Raw genomic sequence first — 16618 nt, forward strand, 5'->3', positions numbered from 1 at the left:
ATTTTGTTACAACAGCACTGAACATACGTCAACTAATTATACACCTTATGAACTTGTTTTCGGGCATAAGCCTAATATTCCGGCAGTACTATCGAGGAGGGTCGAACCCCAATATAATTACGACAACTATGTGTTTGATTTTAAACGGAATATGCAACAGGCACACGAAATAGCACGGAATAATTTAATCAATAAAAAACAAGACAATAAACGTTATTACGACAAAACTATTAACCCATTGACCTTACCCGTAGGTGATAAAGTTTTGATTAAAGAACAACATAAAAAGAATACACTAAGTCTTAATTGTTCGGGACCTTACAAAGTAATCATGGTCCATGATAATGAAAACGTTACAGTAAAGAAAGGTCGACGTGATTATCGAATACACGTTAATAATGTAAAAATTGTTCATGATTAACGTATATATATATAATTGTAATATATATATATATATATATATATATATATATATATATAAAAAAATATAATAATAAATAAATAAATAACTATAATAATAATACGCACATTTTTAACGATAAGTTTATTTTTATTTTTAGAAACAAACACTACAAATTTATTATAATGGATTTCGAGTTCACGGTATTAAAAAAAAAAAACAAACATGTTCTGATCTGCGGGGCTGTATCTAACAGCCTAGATCGTTTTAAAGTAGTTAAGTTGGAAGGGTGGCCTCTACTGATCACTGATAAAGAGGTCCGACCTATTACGGAGCAAGAACAAACTTGGGCCGTTAAAAATATTATAAAATTTTTCTGGTGGCCGTCTACCAAAGCCGCAATTTGCCTAGCACAGGTATACGATAGCAACCACTCAAATATAAATAATTTATACAGACAGACCATTTTAGACTACCTTACACGGGGGAGCAATTGTCAGAAGTGGTTCTCTGGAATGGGGATACCGATATGTTACTGTTAAACCAATTAGATCTAGACTATCCAAGTTTGAATATAAGAGCCTATGACTGTAACAATGACCGGCAATTCACGCTACAACTACAATACAACAAAAAAACTATCGTCGAGATGGCATTAGGAAGGTAGCGGGGAAAAATGTCCGGATGTTAAATCTATTGGAGAGCCATGATCTAGCGTGCCATATAGATCATGAAATTTCTCATGCTCATGACCCTTGTGCGGACGTAATCTTAACTAAATGTCTTTTCGATAAACTCTTACGAAAAATAACGTATACGAAACTCATAAATGAATTACGATAAAATTAAAATTTACAGACGATTTCTAACTCTTATCTGCATGCCAATGGTAACAAGCGTTAACCGGTTCGTCGACGAAAAATTATACCAGCAATCAGGCTTGTATTACGAAAATCACGGGACTGTAAACATTGCGACGTCTAACTGAGATTTGTCTATGTTTATTGATTTAAAAAAATATAACGAGCAATGGGATTTCATTGACACATTATTAACAAAAACTGACCAAGCGTGTAAAAACGTAAGTCAAAACGCTGTTGCTAATTGTAACAACATATTATTTTTAGTACAAGGGATTGCCAGACAAGGAAAAGAAAAGAAAAATATACTATATAATTCCATAGGTCATCACGATCATTTAGCTAAACGTAGTATAAATTTAGGGAGTTGAGTAAAATTCGCACAAACAATTTACGGATTATGCGATATTAATTGTATTAAGAAATTTAATTTTGGGATATTAAAACTTTCAGAAACTGAAAAAACAAACCTTAAGTTAGAAAAAGAATAACTTAAAGTTGTTAGAGTAAAAAATGACTATGAAACGCGGGAATATTATAATTTACAATTACAATTAATTGAATTAAAGAACATAACGGTAGAGCAACAAATAAATAATTTTATTTTTAAACATTTTACGTATATGAACTTACTTTTAACTAAACATATGACAGACATCGACATAATATTATCGTCGATTATTGAAAATGCTAAGTTAGGACAGATACATCCATATTTGATAGAAACATACGAACTACTAGGGCAATTTCAAGACATTAGGCTTTCTTTACCTATCGGGACAGATTTTCCCTACGCATTATCAATCGGAACTGTTAATGATATAGTAAAACTGTCAGATATTAAAATATACTACTCTAATAACAACATAGTGTTTATCATAACAATTCCATTAATATATCAAAACAATTTTATTTTATATCACTTAATACCTAAGCCTTATTGTCAAAATATTATAAATTGTATGTTTATTGCACCTAGTCATAAGTTTTTAGCGATAAGTAAAAATAAGGAACATTATGTAGCATACGACGAATTCCACTATAGTCAATGTAAACATGCTAGGGGTTTCCTTCTTTGTCCAGAAATCAAATCGCTACATCCTAGAAATCTCCGACCGATTTGCGAGGTTCAATTTTTACAAGATCCAAAGGACGTACCAGACACATGCGATATACGACACGTCAGATTACAAGCAACCATTTTTCACAAATTAAGTTATCGTAACAAATGGTTATATGCCACGGATAGCGAAGTCATTATAATTAACTGTGAAAATGATTTAGAAGCGAGCACTCATACGTTAGAGGGGGTAGGAATTATAACAATCAACGAAACATGCAAAGGGTATGCGACTAGAGATTTATTGATACCAAGTAGTAGTGTCAAAAACAATTTTTCGGATTTTATTCCAACATCAGTTATCACTTGACAAGAATACCAACATGTATCACTTGATCTTTATACTATGAAGGACGAAAATGTTATAAATAACCATATGAATGACCTTAATTTAATTTCAAAAACACATAAACAACTACAAGAAAATAACAAGAACGAACACAAATTTATCCAATTGAAAGACACTCAAATTATACAGAATTATGTGTTATACATCATAATTATCATTATCACATCAATACCAATTGCATTCGTATTAAGCAAGATTGTTAAACAACGGGAAGTGAAGAAGAAACAAACAACCGTGAGAGCTGAACAAACCATAATAAGACTTCACCAGACCATGGAAACAAATCCACCTGGAGGAGACAACGACGTCTACAGTAACAGCCCCTCCTATCACAGAAGAACATCAAGAAACACAACCCACGACTTACTATCCGACACTTAAGAATATGTATTGATTGGAACCTACGGCTCCAATTTTACAGGAGAGGCATGTAGTAAACCATGTTTACTCGTATAGTTTGACGTTTCCTGGTATAAGGTATTTTTACATATTATTTTGTCCTTTGGCCTTTTTTTTATTAGGAAACGCGTATTCATGGGTACTGAGAAAAACGTAATATGAAATATTACATTAATTATAAATGTTTTTGTAACTATTGCTTATTCATGAATATTCGGCGTAAACAACTTCTATGCATGTATTTTAGTGAGCCTATCCGGTGGCTTTGTCGGGGTCACGCCACGGATAAGAGGTCATGTGTATATAAGGGTATTAAATTAGTACATAGATTTAGAATTACTTTTTACTAGCTTAGTGCCCGTAGTTCTCAGGTACCGAGCGTAAACTCTGCCTACAAATTTTAAGTGCAAATGTATTTTACTTTGTGACTATTTTATTTTACATTATTTTATTAAACTTACTGTTTAACGTATAATACAATCTTGAATTTATTTACTATTTCCAAACATACCTTTGTGACTCTACCAATTTATCAACAACAGGACATCGAAGCACGTCATTAAATAATTAAAGTGTACAAGTGTAGCACGAGAGTACTACAAGGGCAATACATTTTTTTGTGACTCGTGTATGTTGGGTAGACAACATAAATTATCATTTAAATCAAGTACGACTAGTAGTAATAAAGTAGGAGAAATATTACACGCAGACTTGTGTGGACCAATGCAAAAAGACTCAATTGGTGGGTCAAAGTATTTCTTATTAATAAAAGACGATTACACGCATTACAGAATGGTGTACTTTTTGAAACATAAAAATGAAGTTAAAAATATAATTGGGACGGTGATATAAAAAATAAAAACTGATACAGGTTTCAAAGTTCAAATATTAAGAACGGATAACGGTTTAGAATTCGTTAATAATGAGGTGACCAGTATTTTGCAGAAATACGGAATTAGTCATCAGACAACAGTCCCATACACTCCAGAACAAAACGGAAAAATTGAACGTGACGATCGGACAATAGTTGAAGCTGCAAGGACAATTATTCATTCAAAGAACTTGGATATATCATTGTGGGCAGAAAGTGTTAATACAGTTGTGTATACATTGAATTTAACAGGTACAGCTTCAATTAAAGGTAAAACACCGTATGAACTTTATTTTAACAAAGATCCGAAAATAAGTCATTTAAGAATATTTGGAACAGAAGTATTCACTCACAGTCCAAAAGAGAAAAGGCAAAAGTGGGATGCTAAAAGCAAAAAGGGTATTTTTGTTGGTTATAGCAATAATACTAAAGGTTACAGAGTATGGTTTCCAGGTACAAATAATATAAGCATATTTAGAGATATTATTTTTAAGAACAAGATTAATCAACAAGAAACAGTGTTTGATGAAAATCAACAACAGATTCATGAGATCAAATCAGAACCAGTGAAAAACGACACAGAAAGTCAACAAGAACAGCATCAAATGCAGCTACGTGATAGAACTAGATTAAAACCACCAGACAGGTATGTTGCACAATCGTTTATAACCAATTATGTGGAAAGTGAGCCATTAACATATAAAGAAGCCATTTCATGCAAAAATGCAACTAATTGGGTAGATGCAATGAACGATGAAATTAAATCATTAGGTGATAATGAAACGTGGACTTTGGTATCAAAGCCGGTCGGTGCAAATGTTATAAACAACTCATGGGTTTATAAAATAAAACATAATGATCGTTTTAAGGCTAGGTTAGTCATTAACGGATCAAGACAAAAATATGGTATTGATTATACGGAAACATTTTCGCCAGTAGTAAGGTATGAATCAATCAGAACAATTTTAGCCGTTGCAGCAGCAGAAAATTACGATTTAAAACAGTTTGATATAAAAACGGCATGTTTATATGGTAATCTAGAGGAAGACATTTATATAAGTCAACCTATTGGGTTCGAAGATTCAACAGAACGAGTAGTCTATCTCAAGTCACGAGGCCAGATATAGCATTCGCTGTAAACTATGTAAGTAGGTTTTTAAATAATCCAACGACGGTACATTGGACAATGGTAAAACGAATAATTCGTTACGTAAAAGGAACAACTAAATTTGGTCTATATTATAAATCTAACGTAAATTTATGTTTAAGTGTGTATTCAGATTCAGATTATGCAGGAGATTTAGAAACAAGACGTTCAACCTCAGGTCATCTGTTCATGCTAGGATTATCTACGGTATCATGGCAAGCGCAAAGGCAACCCATAGTAACTCTCAGTTCAACTGAAGCAGAATATATCTCGGCATGTGAAACAATCAAAGGTTTGATTTGGATTGACAGATTAGTCAAAGAAATCTGCATCAATACAACGGGTGGACAACCGACATTATATGTGGACAATCAAAGTTCAATTCGACTTGTGAAAAATCCAGAGTTTCATAAGAGGACTAAACACATTGACGTCAGGTACCATTTCATTTGGGAAAAGTTTGAAGAAAACTTATTTCGACTACAGTACGTAGATACAGAAGAACAATATGCAGACATATTCACTAAGCCACTTCCGAAGATAGGTTTGAAAATTTAAGGCAGAAATTATCATTGTTAAAATTACTTTAATTTTCTTGGGTACATAAAATATTAATTACGGGGGTGTGTTGAATATAATTTAATATTGTATAAAAGTAGCATCATATTGTGCAATAACAACAACCTAGTTTTTAGCACAATCAGGTAAATCATACCATATTGTGTAATATAGTTATTAGCCAATAGACAAGCTAGCAAAGTGGCGTGAGCCATGGGTCAAAGGGGTCATTACTATATAAGACAGTTAATTGTACGGAACAGGACTGCATTTTAGTATTATCTATGTGTACGTCATGAATGTCTCGTAAGCATAGAACTTACATTGTTAGAAGACAATTTACTTTTCATACTTAGTTATGTGTATTAGTTATAGTGAAATATTACGTATTCTTACTATAACTAATTGTGTTGTATATTTAATCTTTTGTCGATCCATATTATAATCCTCATTCAACAATTTACAGTTGCCAACGTCACACTGATCGATGCACACGCGTATTATTACGCTCCAAAAATGTCGTGATTTCGCTTTGACCCTTTATCCGAAAATTTAAATTTTCACATATATAAATAAAATAAAATAAAATACACGTCCACTGTTGCTTTAATTATCAAAATTGTTAACTTAAGTGCGTCTAAAAGCGTTCTATCAAAATGTAAATTAACTCAGTGCGCAAAACCACCAGTGTGCAGTGCCGTGATTATATAATACACGTCGCGTTATTGCTGTCGAACGGCGAGACTCGACCTCTGCTCGAGATAAACATGCCACAATCTCCAAACAATAACAAAATTGCGAATTTACAGGTCGGTCGCCTAAACAAGCAACAAAACATAAATAATATTTCACTCAATACCATCAACACCGATGAATCTTCAAATTACGTGTGGACACATTTGACAAGTAAAAGAAATCTATCAGATTCTTCCGAGCCGCTCTCTCCTGATCACCATGTAAATAAAAACAAAAAATTATTTATAACTAGAAATCGTTACGAATTATTGCAAGCTGAACCTCTCATCACCCAAAACTCTACCTCTGAAACTCCTAACTCTGTCAATCCAACCAAACCACCATCACCGATTTTTGTGAAAGGCATACCGAACTTTCCAGATCTCTGTGCAATACTAATTGAATTAATTGGAGTCTACAATTTTGTCTGCAAATCGTCGGCAGACAGCCTGAAAATTCAAACCGCAAATCCCGATGCATTCAGAACATTGATCCATTTTCTAAGAGAACAAAATGCCCAATTTCACACGTACCAACTACGGGAGGATAAGCCTATTCGCGTCGTCTTACGAAACTTACATCCTTCTCCACCCATTGAACTAATAAAAAGCGAACTTGAATTGCACCTCTTCGAAGGAAGAAAGGTCACAAGTGTCCTAAATAAGACCACTAAATCGCCATTACCTCGATTTTTTATCGATCTCGAGCCCACTGACCACTCAAATGAAATCTTCAAACTCTCCGATTTTCTCCACACAAAAATCAAAGTGGAAGAGCCCTACAAACCAAAAGTTATAAGCCAAAACTATGGCCACATAAGAGCTTACTACGGATATCCCACGCTGTGTTCGCTGCAGCGCATTCCATCCATCCCCAGAATGCACCAAAAAACGTGACACAGCAGCCAAATGTGCCTTGTGTTCCGGCGACCACCCTGCCAACTACAAAGGCTGCAGTGTCTACAAAGAATTACAACGCCGTAAAACATCAACCACAAAAAGTAACTTCTTGCATGATAGTATTAAACATAATGTAAACCACCCATTACCAACCTCATCTGGAAATAATTCTGATACCCCCCTAAAATGTATGCTCAGGCCACTTCTAGCCAACCATCACAATCCTATCCTCCAACCCCCCATACTGATCTAACTGTAACCATATCTTCCTTTGTGGACGAAAGAAAGTCACTCATCATTCCGTTGATCGCTCTCCTAACTCAAGTTATTACTTCCCTTCTTAATAAAAAAAATGAATAACTCATACACTAATAATTCCTTATCAATTATATTATTCAACGCAAACGGTCTAAAAAATCACGTCAACCAACTGCAGATAAACATATCGATACCGCTCTAATCTCCGAAACCCATTTCACTGAGTATTATTACATATCTATACTTGGTTATAGCCTAATCAAATCCAATCATCCAGATGGCACAGTTCATGGCGGAGCAGCCATATTCATTAAATCCAATCTTAATAGTAATAGGGGTACAAGGTACAAAGGGCCTCGGCCGCAAGGTCAACTTGTGGTTGGTGTTGTCGGTGTTAAAATATTATATTTAATATTTGAGCAAGCATCCAGCTCGGATATTTTAACGATTATTACGTAATACTTAATCAGTATTTAACTTTATCGATTAATTAAAGTGTAAATATCATATTTCAACAACAACACCATTGTCTCGTTGCATATAAATAGGGCCTAAAAATTTGAAATCGGTAGTGTGTTTTATTTTGTCAGGAAAGTAACATTGTGCTACAGTAGTTGATGTACTAAACATTGTTACGAGTATTTTCAAATTAAAACCAATATTATGTCTTTTATTAGTTCTGAATGCAGCGACTTAACAGCCACTACGTCGCGGGAAGCAGTATCCTCCGACAACGGCTCACAGAAACGAAAAAGCGAACGTTCGACGGGTCAATCGTCGAAAAAACAAAAAGTGACGAAAAAACCGATGACTCCGCCGCCAGTCGACATAGACGAGTTGATGGAGGTTCAACAGGAAATGATGAAAATCAAATTGATCGATTTGAAAGAATGGGCAACGACTAAATTGAACAAGAATCTGAACGAGGAGGAGGATTGTTTGGATTTCTGCGAAATTTTATTCCCGAGCCCGACGAACGAATACAGCCTGTTGACGATAATGCTTATTATATTCATTGCATGCCCTCTCAAGGTAGTAGAGACGGTGACACACCCGAAATTATGGATGGCGACGGAGATTCAACGTACATGGGAGAAGATTATGATAATGAACCCGACAACGATGACTATACTATACAATCACCTGAGGAAGTGTATGAAGACGTCCTTGCTGAACTTGGACGTGAATTGGCTTGTAAATTTGTCTCTGGAATCCACCGGTAATGATGAAATTATTAATTTTTATTTATATATATATTCATATTTTTTTATTTTTTATTATAGATATATCAGCACAATCATTGTGCCGAGTGGAGTTGGCGGAATTCAAAACTGTGTGCGAGAACTGGACCAACTTATTGAGTGATACCCCCCCCCCCCCCAACCACTTCTACATCATTGCCGAACACAACGACCACATCCACGTTGCCCACATCTGCGGTTACACGGGACAAACTTGTCGGTGCTCCTTCCTCATTCGAGGAACATTTTGGAGCCTCTACAGACGACGTAGACTTCATCGGATTTCTAGAGTCGTCGACCTCGGGCCAAGCAATTACCGAGACATTTTGCGATACCTATCTTCGGGCGGCTGACGCATCCACAGCGTTGGAGGCTTCGGAGAAAATGGATGACTATTTAATCGATATCAATATCTATTGGTTAGTTTTATGGAATTACGTAAAAAAATAACGATTTAATTATTTAAATAAATCAAAAATACTTTTTAATAAAATAGTAGGTTTTAACTTAATAAAAACGATTAAAAATAATATTGAAATACCCGAAGATAACATTTTAATTTTACAAATTGAAAATAGTGAGGAATTAAAAAAATTTGCAGGGGTTATGCATATGGAATTGTGGAATGCTTTTTATTTATTTAAATTAATATGTTGCACAGAAAGTAATAAAATAATAGAGCTGAATACGAATATGGTTTTAATATCTGTTTATGCATATCTATTTTAATGGGTCTAGAGATGTGTACAGCATATCTCGATGACATTGTGATACATGGGTCAAGCCTAATAGATCACGGTAATAAATTAACGGAGGTATTTAAGCGTTTACGCACGCACAATTTGAAACTGCATCCTCGGAAATGTGCCTTTTTACGTAAGGAGGTACTTTATTTAGGACATGTCATAAATGAGACAGGGGTATCACCTGATCCAAATTAGTTAGCATGTATAAAGGAATACCCTAAATTAAGAAATACTAAAGATAGCAAGTCCTTTCTCAGGTTAATCAATTATTATCGACGTTTTGTCAACAATTTCGCGAAAATTGCCAAGCCACTTACGAATTTATTAAAAAAAGACGTACCCTTCGTGTGGACGGACATGTGTGAACGTGCATTTGAAGAACTGAAACGGGTATTAACAAACCCACCATTACTAATATACCCAGATTGGGAAAAGGGTAATTTTAACCTATTAACAGACGCTAGCCAGTATGCAATTGGTGCAGTACTGTCCCAGGGCGATATCCCTAGCGACCAGCCAATTGCATACACCAGTCGTACATTAAATAAAGCGGAGATTAATTATAGCATAATTCAAAAAGAACTCTTAACCATCGTATAGGCTGTCAAATATTTTCGAACATATTTGTATGGACAAAAATTCAAAATAATTACGGATCATAGGCCACTCTCACATATCTATTTAATATTAAGGACACATCGTCACAATTAATGCGATGGCAATTACAACTCGAAGAATTCGATTACGAAATTATTTATAGAGCAGGGTCATTGCATTCAAACGCGGATTGTTTATCACGTATCCACGTAATATCTGACAATATAGAACAACAACAATATCAGTTGTTTTTACAGGAAAACGCTTCGAAACCAATTTTTAATGTGAAGGTTAGTGAAGTCGCGAACAGTATACGCAATTCCGATCCGTCGGAAAATCTAATATTACCTATATTCGGAGATTTTATTATATCACACAGCTGTATTCGCGAAGTGATAACGAAACATGTGATTACGTCCCAAATTAAATTCATGAGCAAAAAAAAATGTATTGTAGTTAATAAAGACAATCGAATAATCGTATTGTATAAATTAAAAGAAACACATTTAACCGAATTAACGGGGGAACAGTTTTTTCTGGCTATAGACGAACTAAAAACATTTAGAGAAACAAATGGAATAAATCAATTTTCCATTACTCGTTTTGAGGGGTTAACAACACTTACCAACTTTGAGCGTATTAGAACCATGTTCAGGTACGTGTTCAAGGGAACCGAGGTATGTATAAAAATCTATACCGAGCAAAGCTGGACCGTAGAAGAGCGGGAGCGTATCATATATGAATATCATAACACTCCGATTGGGGGGGCACTCTGGTGTATCATGGACTGTGAAATGGTTACAGATAAACTATAATTAGAAAAATTTAAAAAAAGACGTTAAAAAATATATTAGAAATTGTGACATATATCAGAAGAATAAGTCGCATATCAGAACGAAACAACCTATGATTATCACCTCGACGGTAACAAAACCGTTCGAACGTATATGCTTAGACACAGTGGGTCCATTACCACCCACGACAGGGGGAAATACGTACATCTTAACACTACAAGATGAATTATCACGGTACTCGCTAGCAATGGCGTTAGTCACCACTGATGCATCTACGGTAGCGCAAGATTAATATACAAGTAGGGGACAAAGTCCTAGTAAAAGAGCATAAAAAACGTAACACGTTGAATAGAAATTGGACGGGCCCTTACGAAGTACTCGCGGTACACGATAACGAAAACATTACTATTAACAAAGGTCGTAAGGGTTACTGTATACATATAAACAATGTTCAATTGTTTTATGAAACCGAACTATGAGGAAAGCTATTCAATTTTTTGCATAAAGTAGTAATAGATATATACATATTAGTAGGGATAGTAAGGGGAGGGGTTTTTTTTTTTTAGTATAATAAGAAACTTCTTTATTATTATTATTTTTTTTGCATCAACAGAACCCCAGTGGGTCAAGCTACCATTATTTACCAAGAGGTAGAACCAACGGTGATTAAGGGACATGAGAGCGAAGAAGAGTTAAGAGCGGGTCGCACCCTAGCGGGGCGAGTGACAACCGAATTTTACGAAAACGATCCCGAAATAGACAAACGAGCATGGCAGTACTACGGGATGAGGTGCATGTTAAAACTAAGGGGAATGGCTAGATGTAGGCATAATGCCAGGACCAGAACGAATTAATTTTTTTTTTTTTTTTTATTCTATTATTATATGGATAATTATTCAAATATAAGACCGACTATAGTTATAACATTATAACTATATGCATTTTTGATTTCATAATATGACGTTATCGATACGTAAACTTAATAAAGAAATGTTAGACAGGAATTATTATTAATTTTGTTTGTATGTTATAGAGATTGCCGTATATCAGTTGCCGCCAAGATCCGGTATCTATTACGAAAATATAGGTCCAATTAAAATTGTTACTAACACATGGGATTTGATATTTTTTCTTGACACATCATGTTATACTAAACAATGGGACGTAATTGAAGACCATATGCACAAATTACAAACCCTATGTACCAAACTCGACGCGTACGGCACTACGTTAGGAGCATCAATAGGGTGTGAACCTTTATTAAGCCATGCGTTATTATTAAATAAAAAAAATACTACAGCGTAAGCAATTACTACTAGACTCCGTCGAACTTAGGCGTCGCCGGAGGTAATGCAATACGTTACACAAGCAGCACAGGTACTATATGGGTTGTGCAATTGGGCATGCATAAAGAAATTTGAGTCCTCTATAGGTAAACTACGAGAAACAAAGGGGGGCCCAATAAACCTAGTAGACGAAAATCTTAGAATTTTAAAACTACAAGCGGAAACGTTCGAAGAACAATTAGGGTCACTAAAACTAACAACAGCGAATTTAGTTAATTTAACCAATGTCACTTTCCCGGAAATTAAATCGAATAAGCGATTCATAAGTGTCAATCAGGCATTGGTAATACAAATGATGCGGGTAAACACATTCGTCGAGATATTACAAAGTGCTAGGTCAGGACAAATACATCCGAGTTTAATAAGTACGAAAGATTTACTAGAACAGTTTAAAAACATTAAACTTATTCTACCTAGTGGGACCAATATGCCACTCTAGGTGCAATATAGCATTCTTTACGATTTAGAAAAGATTGTAGATTTGACGGTATATTCTAATAATAATAACATTGTTTTTATTTTAAAGATTCCACTAGTGTATCAACATGTTTTAAGTTTATATAATTTAATACCACTTCCAGTGTGTATTACAGATAACAAAAAGAAATGTATGTATATTAAACCTAAGCATGATTTTTTAGCTGTGACAAAATCAAAGGAGCTCTACTCGACTTATGACAATTTTAATCCCACCATTTGTAAACCTGTCCACGAATTTTTGGTATGTCCCGAAACGCACCCTTTACATTGTAGGGGTTTGAGACCAGTGTGTGAAATACTCCTAATGCAGGAGCCACGATAGGTACCAGACAATTCTGAGATACGACATATCAAAATGACAGTGTTCTACAAATTAAAACAAAAAAACGAGTGGTTATATGTTACAAATAACGATTCATTATTCGTCACCTGCGATGGAGAGCAAGAATCAAAGAACCACATATTAGAAGGAGCCGGGATAATTTCATTAAACGAAACATGCCGTGGTTATGCGAACCAAGACGTTCTCATTCCAGGCCACATAGCAGGAAAATCTCAGTATACTGATTTCATTCCAACATCGGTCATCAGAGATAGAGAGGAAGACAACAGCCAGAGGCAGTATGCCAAAAAAATGGAGGCACATCATGTAAAAACAAACCAAATGCACGACATGAACGCAATAACTTATACTAAAGAACAAATCGCGAACCAACGACAACATGAAGACCGGTACGATCAAATCAAAACAAAAATATATATATATGACGTCATTGGGGGAGCTTCTATAATGATTATTATAACAATAAACATTATAATCGTCTGTTTCGTCAAACAGGAAACAACAAAAACACCACCACCCAGACCATGGGAGTTTCCTATCATGATGGATAATAAATGGACACAAACTCCAACACCAGAATCAACAGCGGAGGTCACCAACACAACACCAGAAACAGTAGAAGTTGTTCCAGAGAAAATTAAAAGAGGAATTAAAATTCAACATGAATTAATGGAGGAAAATTTCTATACTATATTTTATTTTATTTTTTTTTTTTTTTGATAGTCAGAGACTTTTATCTTAGAGGGGAGGGATGTAGTAAACCCAAAAGCCATTATATTATTTTAAATAAAATAAGTAAAATAATAAATTAGACATAGTATAATTTATGAGTATAAACGTAGGTATTAATATAATCCTAAATAACAGGCAACATAGAGTTAAGGTGAAAACAACAAGTTGTTTTACCGAGTCACAAAATAGTGCAATTCAACAATATTAGGGATGTATTAATACCCACAGCTATAATACGATATTAAACAATATCACGTAGAATAAATTATACATTTAGTATAATTTATAATGGGTAATGTAGGTAGTAATATGCAATGTAAAATAGGCCTAAATAACAGGAAGCGTGGATCAGAGGTGAAAACAACAAGTTGTTTTACCTAGTCCCATCATAATGCAATTTGACATTCCTAGGGAAGTAATATCAGAATATAGATATCACGCCACCGATACGCTATTGTTAGAACCCGCATAAATACGGGTAGATTAACTACTATTACTTAGAAGATAGTCAGCCCTCGTCGTAGGTCTATCAAGCTCACGACAGTTCTTATAGTTATTTTGTAATTCAAACTTGTAATAATAAAAAGTTATGTAATTGTCATATTTAAAGTCTAAAAAGTGTTATTAATTATTTACCTATCTTTCTCAACCACGACTCGAGACGACAACAAACGTGCTACGTCGATTAAATAATTATTGTATTAGTGTTCAACGTGTCCTTCACGGCAATCACTACAGTGATTATAACGCGAAACACCAAAGCTGGGGTTGCCGAGTCACCAACCCTCGTGGAAACTTGCTCTATAATTTCACCAATACGAAAAAATACGAAATTCTTGCTCCCCCTGGGCCAACATATTGGCCAACCTCAGTTAGGAAAAAACCTGACATTCTGGACATCTTCGTAACAAGAATTCCTAGCAATTTATACTATTCAATTAATAATATTCTAGATCTTAACTCCGATCACTCCTCCGTCATTTTCATGCCATGGCTGGCTAATGCGCTGGTTGATTACGCCCCAAGGTCAGTTTGTAGTAGTTGTTGTTGTAGTGGAAATAATATTATATATTATTTAGCAAGCATCAAGCTCGTGTTATTCGATCGCCCTTTGTTATAATATTTTATAGTATTAATAGCTTATCGATTATAGATAATAAAATTGTTATTTTGAGCAAAAATGAAATCTATTGTTTTACGATGATATTAAAGAGCATAATGAACAGTGTGCATTTAGTGTGCTCTTTGTTGTCGACTATAAAGTAACTGTGGTCTACCGTGTATTTCACGAAACACTGTCACGAAGAAGTCGATAATAAAAGGTCGAAATTATTATGTCTTTTGTAAGTGATTCATGTCCCGACATCATGGAGAAAGCAGTGGAAGAAGAATCTTGCGAAAATGGGTCGCCGAAGCGGAAAAGTGAGAGACGAGTATCGGTACCAGCGAAACGTCAGAAAATGATGAAGAAAACAGTAACCAATTCAGAATTATCGACTATAGAGCAGGAATTGTCAAGTCAAAAACTGATAGACCTGAACTATTTATGCCAGAATAAAATGAAAAAATCGTTGACGAACGAAACGAATTTGTTGGAAATGATAGATATTATTTTTCCGACTACGAAAAACGAATATCCAATAACAGCTCTGGTGATGATTATTTTCGTCAGTTGTCCGGAGGGTGTAATAGAAGTGGTCATGCATCCGAAGAAGTGGATGAATTCCCAGATACAGAAAGTTTGGGAGGAAACGATGATGGTTTCGGCTTCGAACATGACAACAGTAGACCAGATTTTGAGGAAACATTTAACGACATCATTAATGAGCTTGGATGTGCAATGCATTCGAAGTTTGTCTCTGGAATCCATAGGTATATTATGCATTAATAAAATATAATTTTTTACAAAAAGTAATTTAAGAATATTTAGATATGTCAGCCGTGTCATTGTGCTGAGTGGAGATGGCGGAGTTCGTAAATGTCTGCGCGAGCTGGACTGCCTTATTGAGCGATATCCCCCAACCCATTTCTACATTGTCGCAGAACATCATTACCACGTGCACATCAGCCATATCTGTCCCTACACGTGCGGAGCTTGTCGGTGCTCCTTCCTCATTCGAGGAACATTTTGGCATCGCGACGGCCGACGTGGACTTCGTCGGATTACTCGAGGCGTCGAACTCAGAGCAATTGATTGGCGAAACATACTGCGATACCTATCTGCGGGCGGCAGACGCGTCCACGCAGTTGGAGGGTTCGAAGAAAATGAACGATTATTTAATAGATATAAACATATATCGGTACGTGTTACCATCTTATATATTAAAATCTGCCCAGGAGATTGACGATGCAGTTGACAATTTAAAAACCATTATTCAAGTAGTGGCTTTTAAATCAAACACCCTAAACACTACCACGAGCTCAGCTCATAAACACCCTTTTGTTTCTGAGCAAGTCCGCTCATTAATTGTCGAAAAGCGTAGAGCAAGAGCACGTTACCAAACTACGCGGTTACCCTCACAAAATGCATATAATAAATTAGCAAATTCATTAAAAAAACGTTTAGCCAAAAATAAAGCTGACATGATCGAACAAAAACTGACCTCACTGTCCCCTGTAGATGGGAGCTTATGGCACGAAACGAAAAATCTACTTCAATATAAACGCCCATCAGTCTCACTAAAAAAACCAGATAATTAATTTTCCTTCTCTGACAACGATAAGGCCGAAGTTTTTAAGGCTC

General features: G+C 35.2%; 1 long non-coding RNA gene and 1 pseudogene across 1 annotated transcript in view; one reads left to right on the forward strand and one right to left on the reverse strand.

Annotated features, from left to right (window-relative positions):
- Nucleotides 1-16618, reverse strand: part of LOC132935255 (uncharacterized) — an 89922-nt gene that overhangs the window by 39463 nt on the left and 33841 nt on the right. The window lies entirely within an intron of this gene.
- Nucleotides 7796-14580, forward strand: LOC132935969 (uncharacterized; annotated as a pseudogene).

The sequence above is a fragment of the Metopolophium dirhodum genome, chromosome 1 (genome assembly GCF_019925205.1).
Source record: "Metopolophium dirhodum isolate CAU chromosome 1, ASM1992520v1, whole genome shotgun sequence".
In the NCBI taxonomy this organism is placed as follows: Eukaryota; Metazoa; Arthropoda; class Insecta; order Hemiptera; family Aphididae; genus Metopolophium; species Metopolophium dirhodum.